Source organism: Molothrus ater, chromosome 2 (assembly GCF_012460135.2).
Source record: "Molothrus ater isolate BHLD 08-10-18 breed brown headed cowbird chromosome 2, BPBGC_Mater_1.1, whole genome shotgun sequence".
In the NCBI taxonomy this organism is placed as follows: Eukaryota; Metazoa; Chordata; class Aves; order Passeriformes; family Icteridae; genus Molothrus; species Molothrus ater.
The window spans coordinates 82,594,235-82,607,118 of record NC_050479.2 but is presented as its reverse complement, the minus strand read 5'-3'; the positions used below and the strand labels follow the sequence as shown (position 1 = coordinate 82,607,118).

Below are 12,884 nucleotides of genomic sequence, written 5' to 3'. Positions count from 1 at the left end.
GTTGACATTATCGTGCCAGTAACCTTTAAAAATCAGTAAGCCTGCAAATTTTTTTTGTTGTTTTAATCAGAAAGGAATTGAAAAGCAGAATTTATGGAACCGAAATACTGAGATTGCCATATAATACCTCTATGTCTCCCTAGGAGAGGGAGTGGTCACGAGTAACAATTTTACTTTTTCTTTTATTAGCGGTAGTATTATAGTCATTGCTTTTGTCTCATTGTACCCCGTTTGGGGTTGTTTTTCCATTCTCTGTGGGTTGGAGAAGCAAGTTTATTGTATCTAAGTATCAAGAGAGTTTGGCAGAACGGCACCTGTTGTGTTATTGCTGTATTATTAATACATGGAGGGAGACACTCTCTTCCAGAGACCTCTCACCTGATATCACTCCAAATTGTTTAGTCTGTAGTGATTTAGACTTGTATTGTGACTTCTCACTTAGAAATAATTCGTTCAATGAGTTATATGTGAAGCATCAAACTGCAGGACTGATCCTGGTTTAGTTAATAAGGTATCTCATTTTAGTATCAATTTTTACTTAAAGAGAAAGGCTATTGGCAATGGCCTTTCCCACTGACTTCCTTTGCTTAGCAGATTTGCACTTACTCTTCATAAATTATAAATTTGAGAAGAGCAGAATTTTTTTGTGACAATTATTTCCTGGCAGCCTAACAGACTAGAGCCTATTTCTAGGAAAGAGTGTATACCTTTGTCAGCATTACTTTATTTAAGAGTATTGCACTGCTTCTTAAGCATTCAGATCTATTTTCAGTGACCCCTGTGCCAGCAAATGGGTTTCTTGAAGTGTGAGCTTCTGGCTTTGCAAGTTCTCCTCCTTTCAGAAATCTGTGATACTGCATCCATCTGTCTAGGCATTTATATTGCATGCATCACAATGGTGTAATCTCAGCAATATGAACATTAACCATGTAAATGTATGTACTGTAACTTAGGAAGTATAAATTAGGACAGGAAAAGCAACCCTAAAAGGAGAAAGTTATGATATGGGCATATGGGCTTTTGTGGGAACCAGAAATGCAGACTCGCTATTTGTTATTACACAGTAAATAAAGCTGACAACTAGTTCAGTCTCCAGGCAGTGGTATGGAGGCTTGGGCACAGATGAGACCAGCTTTTCAAAGTTCACTCCAAATAAGACCAAGGAAAATAGCCAGAGGATGTGGCAAAAATCCCATTTTATCCTGGGTGCATGCCTACTGCTCCTTTGTGGTCATATCCTGGGAGGGATGCTGAAGGAAAAATAACAGAGACTAAGAATTGCATTTCACATCTCAATCTGGAGGATACAAATGTTTTATCTGGGTATTAGTTTGGTGCTATGATCCATGCCTCCCACCTGGCAGTGGGCAACAGCAGTGCTCTCCATGGAGTGCTGTATCATAAATGCCCTTAGGGCTGGTCCAGGAAGCATCCATCCCTGTTGTTAGTGCTACATCCTGCTGGAAACACTCTGCACCACAGCTCCAAGAGTCTGTTGGCTTCCTGACCGTAGCAGAAATCTGCTCTCCAAGAGGAATCTTGCTCTGTTTTTGCCTTTTGGTTGCAGATGAAACCAACCCACATTATCTTTCGTATAAAATATAGATGCCCAGGAAAAATATCTTAGATAAAAGTCCTGAGTTCAGGAATTGATCTTTTTATCTTTTTCCTTTAGTCTGAAACACCTCCTGTTTACCGACCTTCGGGTTTACTGTGAAGACCCATGGCAGCTTGTGGTCAACATTTTTGACAAAATGGTTTATTGGATGAGCCAGCATTAGTTTTTGGACAGTTATTTTTTGGTTTGCTGTAAATACAGCTAATGTCTGACTGTGTAGTTGTGTGACTGTGCTCTTTGTGTAAAAAGTGATTGGATATGGCAGCAGGGGTGTGTAAACTCACACGTTTGTATGCACTTCTGATACACTTCTGTTTTTCTCTTTCAAGCACACAGTACACAAACCATGCTTTCAAACAAAGCAAAATATTTATAATATTGAGTCTTGAGCCCAGAAACATCTAACGCATAAAATTGAAAGCTGTTAACTAGATATTAATTCTCTTACTCTTTATTGAAGAGACTGATAAAGTGGCACTGCTATTTTTAGGAATTCTCAGGTGTGAATTCAGTATTCAAGAAGGGTGTGAAACAAAGCTGTGCAGACACTGGTGATAATGATGATGGGCTTTCAGGGAAAGGGCCTTCACTGGAAAAATGGGTGAAATGATAGGTTAGCCATGGAGTATCCTCAGTGTTGGGAATAGCCAATACAACTAGGGAACGGAAGAGATAGAACATAGGAAAGGATGACAGTGTGTCAGTGGAAAGCAGTAGAGGTTTTTGTACATCCAGAAAACTAGGGAGAGAAACTCCATTTTAAAGGACTATCAAACACTCAGTGCACTACAGGAATAAATTTGGCAGCTGGAGCAGAGAGAGAGCTTGTTCATAAACACAGCATGCCCTTTGATGTTGGTCTGCTCATTGTGCTGTGAGGGAAATACATGTAAAGGTCTAATCCTGCAGAAGAGATTTTGGTTAGGTTCTATATGATTTTACAAGCAGGAGGGGATATTCAAGTTATTAAATCCATGAAAAGCTCACTTGTAAGCAAAATACATCTCACAAATGCTAAGTTCAGTTTGTTTGTGGATTCAAGTGCTTGGTTTGTTTGGTGGCTCCTGGTGTCTTGACATTTGGATGCATTGTGCTATTATTTTTAAAAAGAGAAAATAAAAAAAACCTATTAACATAAGTATTCTTTGCTGGGGGAAAAAGTAAAATAAAATAAAAGAACCTTCCTTGCTGCCAGATGGACAAACAGGTCTCTCAGTCCTTGAAACATCACAGGTGAAAAGGGTGTGTTCCAGGGTAGTAGAGATGGTTTTGGAGAATTCAGCACCAGAAATCAGTAGGAGACAGATGACAGTGAAATAAACTTACACAAATTGTCTGTTTTCTGAATGGCATTTAATGTAGTCTGGATGACCAAAAACATGAAAAGTGTTCATCAAGATTCCTTTTCAGGATCATGTCAGCTTTTTGTGGAATTTTTCCATGTTTTCAGGGGGTGTGCATGGTCAGCAGGGTGCTGGTTCCTAGAGCTGTCTCCCCACTACAATGGAGAAGCTGCCCATAAACAGAGGTGAAGGGTTTGACACACATCTCTGGTAAAGGCCCTACAGCTTTGAGTCCTACAGGCAGGACTTGGATATATATCCCAAGAAAGCTGCACTGGAAGTCCCTGTGCATTCCTCCAGGTGAACACTTTTCTTCTTTTTGGATCATGACCATATGCAGAAGGAAAAAAAAAAATCTGGGGAGACCCTCTTATGAGAGTGGCCCCAGATGAAAGTGGCTGCTAGGATCTCCTCAGATTACAGGCTGAAAGCACTGAGAAATACCTGCAGCTTCTCTGGTCCTCAGTTTTTTGTCCTGCCTGGAATAATTGAAGATGGAGAACATTTGTCATCCCACTTGCAGTAAGCCAACAGGAGTGATGCTCCTTTGCAGCAGATTCATTTGTTGCCTGAACAGCAGTGGTGTACTCTCTTCTGTCCTGTGCAAAGTTCTAATGAGGGGTTGGTGGCCTAAAGCTTAATAATAAATACAAATTTTATTTTGTACTACAGGGAAATGCTTATGGCATCAACAGCTTTCTACTTGGGAATTCCCAATGTGCTCACTTAAAAGTCAGTCTGATAAAACTGCAGATAGAGTCCTCATTCCCAGAATACTTTTGTAGTGTTAGCAGAAATCTCCTATTATTTTAGCCAGGCAGGAGAGTAATCTGGATTGACAAGAGTTTTTTAAATCCTGAGAGTTAATGTCGTCTTTACATCACAGTGGTCAGTGTGTTGTGTTTGAAGGACCTGCCAAGTGGCAGAGTGAGACATGGGCTGTCCCTTCTAATCCATTCCTGTTCCCCTGAGGAGATGTGTCCCGTTCCGGAGACAGCCAAGCCCACCACTCTGCAAGCATGATTTGCAACACTGGTTGTGCTAGATTCTAAGGAAAGGAATTAGTGCAGTGGCATTTGAGCTAAGCAAATGCTAATTTAAGAACCCGCTATTATCCCTTTTGTGTGTTGTGGTAATAACCTTTAACATTATAAAATAATAAAGAACTGATTTAACTGTGTTGTGTGCAGCCACATGCTGAAACTGAACGGGTGAGCAAGCCAGGCAGGCAAAACTATGCACTTTGTTGTGGGGAGTTTTTGTTTTGGGGGTTTTTTTTCCCTTCTATTGCTAATTATTTCTATCTTTTAAGGAAATTGTACTCTCAGAAGCATTTCTTGCTGCGTTGAGTACTGTGTTCCCCAAGTAGGAAAAAATATCCACAGCAGCTAGTAATACTAGTGGTATCTAAGTAATTAAATATTACTCACAAAAGAAAATCTCTGCTTTCTTTCAAAAAATCAACTTACAAGTTTTAAGAAGGTATAAACATAAATACAGTATTACAGTACTTTTTCATGTAAATAGTATTTTATTCTCTCTGTATTTATCTACAGTACTGTTAATCTCAGTTTTTTTATAGGAGTAGATCTTTGACCCTCCCTATCAAAATATTCCTTGTGAAAGGAATTTATTATTTCAGTTAGAGAAGTGATAATAGGCAAAATCATTATCTGCTCTCAGTGTTCCATGGACTATCCTTGCCCTCCTCAGTTAGGTGTTTCTGTAGACATTCCATAAAAAAATGACAGTGCACTGACAGTGCTGCTGCTGGCTTTGGGTTGGGCTGTCGTCCAGAAATGTAAAATAAAATGATTAGGTGAATTATTAGGTCTTAGGTGAAACTCAGCTGTTACCTGTAGTGGTCTATAGTTCTTCTCTTTGAGGTCAACCACAAGTGTTAGATACTTCACTGAAATGTACCCATCCAACAGAGGAACAAGTTTGAGAGGAGGGGAAAATAGGACTCCTCCATTCAAAACAGGTTTTCTAGGTGTGGAATTAATTTCATTTCACATTTCTTTGCAATTTGTTGTTAAAAACCATAAAATTTTCTGTAGATATTCTAAAATGTTCTTATTCAAATAAAAGAAAGTGTTCTGTAATACTGAATGCAGTTTAAACATTTGCCGTTCATGTTTGGTTTCTTCTACTTCTGTTCAAATTTTATCATCTTTGAATTATAATAGTAGCCTGGTCTAGTTGTACAAGATACCTGAAACAGCTTTATAGAGAAGCTTGGATATTTTTATGGCAGCGATTACATATTGGCCTTTTAAGGTAACGTGCTGCAATTTTGCACTCAAATCTCTTTATTTGGTTTTCACTCTTCCATGTCTTGCTACTGGCACCTGGCCCCTGAGACGAAAACACTTGTTTTCAGCTTTCTCCCATCTTTTCAGAGATGCAAATAAATTCTGCTTTGTTTTTATTAAATTCATTTTGGTGTGTAGGTATTGAATGTAGGGTCTGAAGCAGAGAAAGGGCAAGTTCTAGAAGACAGCAAGCAGAAAGGACTACAACTTTTTATGCAAATTTCTAGTAGAATTACTGTGAAGTGCATCTGTAAATTTTAGTTCAGGTTTATATACCAATCATTAACTAGTCCGGCTTTTGCCCTACACTATTCATAAGACTTGAAATTCAACATTTTTCCTCAATTGTTTGAGATGCTTAATATAAAATATGGACTGAAATTTTCTGTTTCAGTTTTATTTTTGGTATGCTTCTTTAATAGAAGAAGAAACAAGCTTTGTCTATAGAAGTTGTCTGTAGACCTGTCAACTAAATCTTAAAATATGTTTCCTCAAGAATTACCGATTTGTATTTATCATAGGAGGTGTTTTTAAGATTTGAAACATGGGAAGAAAAATTACAAATACTTGTTTTATTTTAAATTAATCAACTAGCTGGTATGTTTTCTTATGAATCACGCAATAATAACACTTTTATCTTCTTTGTTTTACTCCTTATACCTTTCCCCAGTGTTAGGTTACCATACCTGAGATCCTGGATTATGCTGAATTTTGGTTTAGTTATTTTTAAAGTATACATGAAGGTAAAATATAAGTGATATTTTATATCAATATGAGGTTCAGAATACCAGAAATACGTTGGTTTTTTTTCAGGCTTGTATCCCTAAACATAAATATGTGTTGAAGACATAGATAAATATGGGGGGGGGGATCCAAAAAAAGACATAGGTAGACAGAGCTGAAAAACTTCAGTTGTCCAAAACTGTCATTTGAGGGTGGGAGGGAGAAAGGAGAGCCAGGAGGAATTAATGTTAGAATATTTGTGCTGAAAAATGGTATCCCTACTGGCAAATTGGATTTTGATTAAAAAGTTGATTTTTCAGTGAAGAAACATATTTAATCTGCTGGTTTTCCCAGGGAAAAAAAAAAAAAAAAAAAAAGATACTTGCATTTATGCAAGGGAATAACTTGAATGCAAATATTGAAGCCAGTCACTGAATTTGGTAATGGAAACTGTAAAGGTGTAAGCACTGATGTGGAAACATCCAGAGCCTGACTGGGATCTTTCTTACACCATTTGCATATAACTAAAAACCTGTAACTCAAAGACCAGCCTGAGAACACAAAGGTAGTTAATATGTGTATTAAACTTGTGTTAACATCTGTGAGACCTGACTCAGCCTTTCATCTTCTGTTGGATCTGTTTCCTGCTGACTGTGACTCAAACTATCTGTAGGTCTTTCAGACAAAGTTGTAGTTAAATTAATCTGCTCAGCCTGAAGGTCAAGCATGATTTTAATTTAGCCACTGTTCTGTCCTTTGATTTATTTCCAGCACATGTGTAACTGTGACTGACGGCCTTGAGGTGCATACCATAGATATATGGAGTTTGTACTGAAGTCTGTGAAACACATCAGGATTCTTTTGGATAATTGTAAATTATGTCAACAAGTGATTTTTAAGATCCATCCTCTTTCAGATGAATTACATAAACTGCCATATAAAAATAAATTTAATGTATCATCTTGGGACATCTGTTTTGTTGTGAGCTCCTTCTCAGAGACACGTTTCAGACATTATGACTCTAACTCCCTGAATTTTTGTTTCAACCTAATTTTTTTGGAGGTTGGTTAATGCAGAAAGCAAAGACCACTTGCATGCTGTCAAACTGTATTTGAGTGTATGAGATACGTGACATCTGCCACTGAAGATTATGCCTCAGGGAATTCCCTAAACGTTATTTCTGAAATGTGAAATCCAGCCACATCTGCTGATGAAAGGGTAGGAAGATGAATGCCAAACATGGCAATATTCTGCATTAGGGGAAAACCAAATCAAAACAATACTCATTTTGTATGATAACCAATTATGTTTGTGGTGTGTGTGTGAATAAATACGGTTTTAAGCACTCACCTAAAAGTTCTACAAGCTGCACACATTTGAGTGTATTTAATTCAGAAAAATATAGTACTTAGTTGATTTTCCCTAGGATTTGTAGTTGGACTCCACCAACTCCAGGTATTTCAAATATAGATTCTTAGTCATCATCTCTGGTGCTAAATGCCAGCAATTATAAGTACTGGTTGACTCATTTCTATACTCCATGAGTTTTCATGGCTGTTATAAAACTTTGAAAATGCTGACAGACCTGTAGCCATCATGGGCACTGCCTGTATCAGAGTTCAATATTAAATGTAACCAGATATTAAACCTTTATATTGCTTTACCCAGTTGTTCAATAGCACTGTCACCAGGGAGAATAATGCCAGCCAGGGGACATTAATACAGCTAAGTGTAATATTTTATTTATTCTAATCATCTTTGCATTCTAAAGGGCTGAAGTTGTTAACCATAGATTATCCTGCCTGTAGGTTTTACCAGCTCTGTGTTTCTAAGCATAAGAGGAGAAGGAGCTTTGCTTATATGTTACATTTGCATAGGTACAGAGAATTGGAGCTATTGTTTCACAAACCCACAGAATAGCAAAGGCTGGAAGGTAACTGGATGATCTGTTCCAACAGCAGTCACTCTAGAAGGGTCAACAAGGGCAGGTTGCTCAGGGTCATGTAGAGTCAAGTTTTTAATATCTCTGCAACTCTGGAAAACCGGAGTTCCTCTATCCAATCATGCTTAGAATAAAAAAGTTTGTTATAATGTTTAAACATAATTTTCTGTATTTCAGTTTGTGCCCAGTGCCTCTTGTCCTACTGCTGGGAAGCACTGAGAACCATCTTCTTTACATCCCTCCATCAGGAATGTAAACTGGCTAAAATCCTTTATGTATGGCACTACTGTCCTCACCTGACCAAACCATTCTCTAGTGTTTGAGACCTCCAATATACCTTAAATGTGGCAAGGAGGAGCCAGACTTCTCAAAACGCACGTAAATCCTTCTCAGAATTCTGAGACTACTCTCAGGCTCTTCCCAGATTTGAGGTCCTGGACATTATGAATCTTGATGTTCAGAATTTAAGTTAGACACCACTACTTTCATCCAATACCTTTTCCCTTTTGTTCAGACCTGCCAAATCCTTGCTTAGAAGTTAAGTTCACTTTGAAATTCTGGCGGGTAATGAGAATTCTGGGTTTGACTGCTATTCATCCTTCTGTATAGATGGTAATTATTTCTGAATCTGCCTGCCGGAAATTAAACAGACTCTCATGCAAACAAAAGAAACCTTTTCTTAATTGGGAGACTTGCCTACATGGCACAGAGTGTGAAAGCAAAAGTGTGCTTGCATAATCTTGTTGCTGGCTGCAGCATTGGGTTGAATGATTAAAGAAAAATCCTCTATGAATAGGGTATGGCCTATATAAAAGAAGTTAAAACCTCAAATTTGCTTGCATTTGTCAGCGTCCTCTTTAGCAGCCTTTCTACTCCAGAGATTTCCCTTCTTCCCTTTCAGTGTAAGTTGTTCTCATTAAGTTTTGTGATTACAAACAAGGCTTAGCAGTATTAAATGACTAGATATTTTTATGGCCAAATGGGATTACTTTGATAATTGGCTCTGATCTGTTGCAGAACTTGTTCTCCTGTACTTGCTGCAGTGAGTCTTGTAACATGACTGAAGTACCATCCAACTGACATATTTACAGTGTCCTTTGATCCTGGGCCTCTTCAGAAGTTTGGTTTCTTTTCAGCTGTAAGCTGCTTATCACATCCCTTCCAGAATTTTTTATTTCTTTTGACATTGTCCATGCTGGTGACTTCAAAACTGTGTCATGAAATTGTGATGAAGAATGACAAGGCTTAAAATAGAGACATCAGCACAGCATTCCGTGTGGCCATTTCTTTCCCAGGTCCTCAGTCTCAGCCATCACGTAGCCAGGCCAGTCTGTGCTCTCAGGTATTTGTGGCAGATCCAGCTTAAGAGAGGTTGACAGAAAGCTCCAGCTCTGAAATTACAGACTGATGGTCGGTATGGTGTCATCCATCAGCAATTATGCCATTTTGGATCCATATTCCTTGATGTTGTGTCATGGTTTAACCCCAGCTGCAAATTAGTCCAATACAACTGCTCACTCACTTCCCCTATTCCTCCTTCTTACCCCAGCTTTACATGCTGAGTATGATGTGAGGTAGCCTGGGATATTCCTTAGGTCAGGTGGGTCAGCTGTCCCAGCTGTGTCCCCTGCTGACTCCTTGTGCACCCCCAGCCTCCTCAGTGATGGAGTCAGGTGAGAAGGAAAGGACTTGACTCTGTGCAAGCCCTGATCAGCAATAATGAAAACATTCCTGTATTATCAATGCTGTTCCTGACCAGAATTCAAACCATAGTCCCACACCAGCCACCATGAAGAAAATTACCTCTACCCCTGATAAAGCAGACACAGCTTGCAATGACAGATCCATGTGATATAGGGTGATGGCCTGGGATAAGTAGACCGGTCAAGCAATCAGAGCAGTCAAAAACAAATGAAAACTAAATAGCTTTTTTTCTCTTGTTGTGGCCACATGCTGTCTTACAGAACAGAAAGGACCAGTGCCAATACTTTCAGTTTGCATCTACAGGTTTGAGGAGATGCAGAATTCAGAATTATCTTGGACAGGACTTTCATGTGCCTTGAATTGAAGAAAATATTGCTGTCTGCATTTGTCCGCACAAATATGTAATGTACTAACCTTCTTCACCACTGTTTTGATAAGACTGTACACTGACAGTGGAACACTTCAAATTAACTCTTGAACTGTGAAAGTTCAGATGTTGCCCTGATGTTCCATTTATTTCTTTGGAAAAAATAGCAAACACCAACTTGGGTTTGGTGCTGTTTATGTAGTTAGGGATTCTGTGATGATGCATTCAAGTAGATTCTCAAGAGAAAGGGAAATTGGGTTCCTTGTGATACTGTGGAACAGTAAATTAAACTCAGGGATAGTCCCAGAAAGCAGATACATAACAAAAAGCCAGTGTTACTGTTCCACAATTTGACCTAGGGAACAAACATCCTCCTTCACCCAAGATATGGTTATTTCATTTCACCCTGAGCAGTACAACCCAATTGGCCTCATTCTTAAAATGCCTGTTCATAGTCACATGATACAAAAAATTTTTTATAAGTAATGTTTATCAAGATTAATCAGAATGTAGAAGTTATGGAATCTGAAATTATTTATGATAACCATATCCCCAGAAGTGTTCTCTGTAGCTCTGAGAGTAGGATGCTTCTGTATTTGGTGGTGAATCCTGAAGTGGTGAATTCATGAGAAAGTCAGGATTAGCCTGTAACAACAAAACCACCACTCTCTATGGCAGGGATACTTCAGCGGCTTTGAAAGCTTTACTTGATTAAAATATATTCAGTAAAGTCTTTTCTGTAATGAAAGGTGCTACAGAGTGCTCATAAAACCTTGAATAATCCGTGAATGTTTTCAACTGGCATTATTTTGAATGTAAGAAAAACCATGCATTTGTGTAGCAGCTTGACAGGCTGGGGGCTAATGCATGCACAATACTTCTGTGCCTGTGCTCTGATTTATTTGGGGCAGGGCATGTTTATGGCAGTGCTTCTCTTAACTAGCCAGGAGCATAATCCTGCCAAGTTCTGTTGTCAGTCTGATGGTAAAAATAATGTCAATAGTAATCAGTCACTGCCCAATTTCATCCCTCCTGCCTTCTTTGCTCCCAAGGATAGCCACTGTCAGGTGATGCACATTGCCAGTTTTGCTCCAGTCTTACAGGAAAGGGATTTTCCCTCACCACTCTCCTTTAGCAGGATGTGACCATTGCCTACACTGCTCTTTAACAGGAAATAATATTTTTTTTTAAAAAGTAAGAAAAGTCTAGCTTACAAGCAGCCAACTGTTTGGATAAATGTCATGCTTAGCCTGACATTTCTTGCTGCTAGTCCCTGGATAGCCCAGTGAGCAGGGACTGCAGCCCAGAGGGTAATGGGGAAAGACATGTAAAGGTCATTGTGATTATAGTCAAGGAGATACTTTAAAGCAGAATATGAATATAAAACCTTGTAGAGGCTGGCATGCAAATTAAAATGTAAATAAGGTTGACAAGCTTTCCAGCAAGACATCAAACTGCCAAAGGGCAAATCTGTCTTCTCCAGGCCTTTTCTGCCCTTCTTGAGCACGCTACAGCTGTTTCCTCAGCCAGCAACAATAGTAACCTCTAGAGGAAGGAGGACTAGGAAAGTCATAGTGATTCTTAGCAGCTGTCACATTTGCAATGGTTTCTCTTCAGAGTATTTCATAATCCTTTTTTCAGGTTACTTGCCTTAGAAATTTAGGTTACGCAAGCACTAGAAATGAATAAACAAAAAGATGTGTATATACATGAACAAGCTTTGACAACAGTCTTAGAGCTATGAAATTCTTACAAGCTTCATGAAAACAGGGTAATTGTGAGAGGCTATTCCACTTTGTTGGCATAATTAGATAGCAAAGAAATGGAGAAAGATGAGGGGAGAAAAGAGAAATAGAGTCTCTGATATAGGTCCATCACTGAATTGTATTTAAACTGTAGCAGAAAGTAGAAAAGGTTGACAGGAGTGAGAGAGGCTTTTGAAGATGAAGAAGCTGAGTTAGAAGTCACAAGATAAGAAGTCTTACAGTTCTCAGAATAGACTCACCTTCAGCATCCTGGTATCAGAAAGAGATGTAAGTTCTTATTGTTACTATTTTTATTATTATTGCTTTGAGAATTCTGCTTTAATTCAGTTTTGTTTTGTTTTCAACTAGAGTTTAATTCTTTCTGTTTTAGCATCTGGCAGAAATTCACATGTGTATATTTGAAAACAGATGTGCATTTAACCAGCACTTCCCTCAGCATCTGTTTCCACCCTTTGAAGGGTGCTTCCCTCCTTTGCCTTCAGAGCAGCCACTTGGCACGTCCTGCACAGCAATGCCAGCTGCATGGCAGACCTCTCCAAAGCTGATTTTTGTTTCCCTTTGTCAGTGCATGATACTTGCTCCCTGTCGGGATGCTTTTAGAGGCCTCCTGTGCCAGCCATCTCCAAACAGGAATGGCTTGCTGCAGTCATAGTGTCTGCAAATGTCTCATTACAATCAATTTAAATGCTTCAGTTCCACTGAGAGCTGATAACACATGAAAGTCAAACAAGGCCCATAATTTCAAAGACACATATTTTTTTGTAATGAACAGAACTATTATGCCCCATTGAAAGTTGACTATAAAAGATTTTAAAGCTGTATTTGCAGTGTCATTAAGACTTCTTCATATATGTCTTCTAAGCTTGAAATTGCAAGATAATCTCAGTTTTCTGTTTACCTTTAAGGAAATAACAAAACTTTATTTTTGTCCTTTGCAGTTTTACACATTTACAATTCCTTTTTCAATAGTATTAAAAAATTGAATTATATAAACCACTGTGATTTACTTATATTCCAGAGAGCTCAGCATCACATTTTAGAGAAAAAAAAAGAGGTACTTTCACTACCCTGTATTCACTTTATTGTTTTCTCTCCCAGCTTAGCTT

The 12,884-nt window shown here is 38.6% G+C and overlaps 1 protein-coding gene across 31 annotated transcripts in view; it reads left to right on the top strand.

The window, feature by feature from the left end:
- DLG2 (discs large MAGUK scaffold protein 2) overlaps nt 1-12,884 on the top strand; it is a 984,854-nt gene that overhangs the window by 868,441 nt on the left and 103,529 nt on the right. The window lies entirely within an intron of this gene.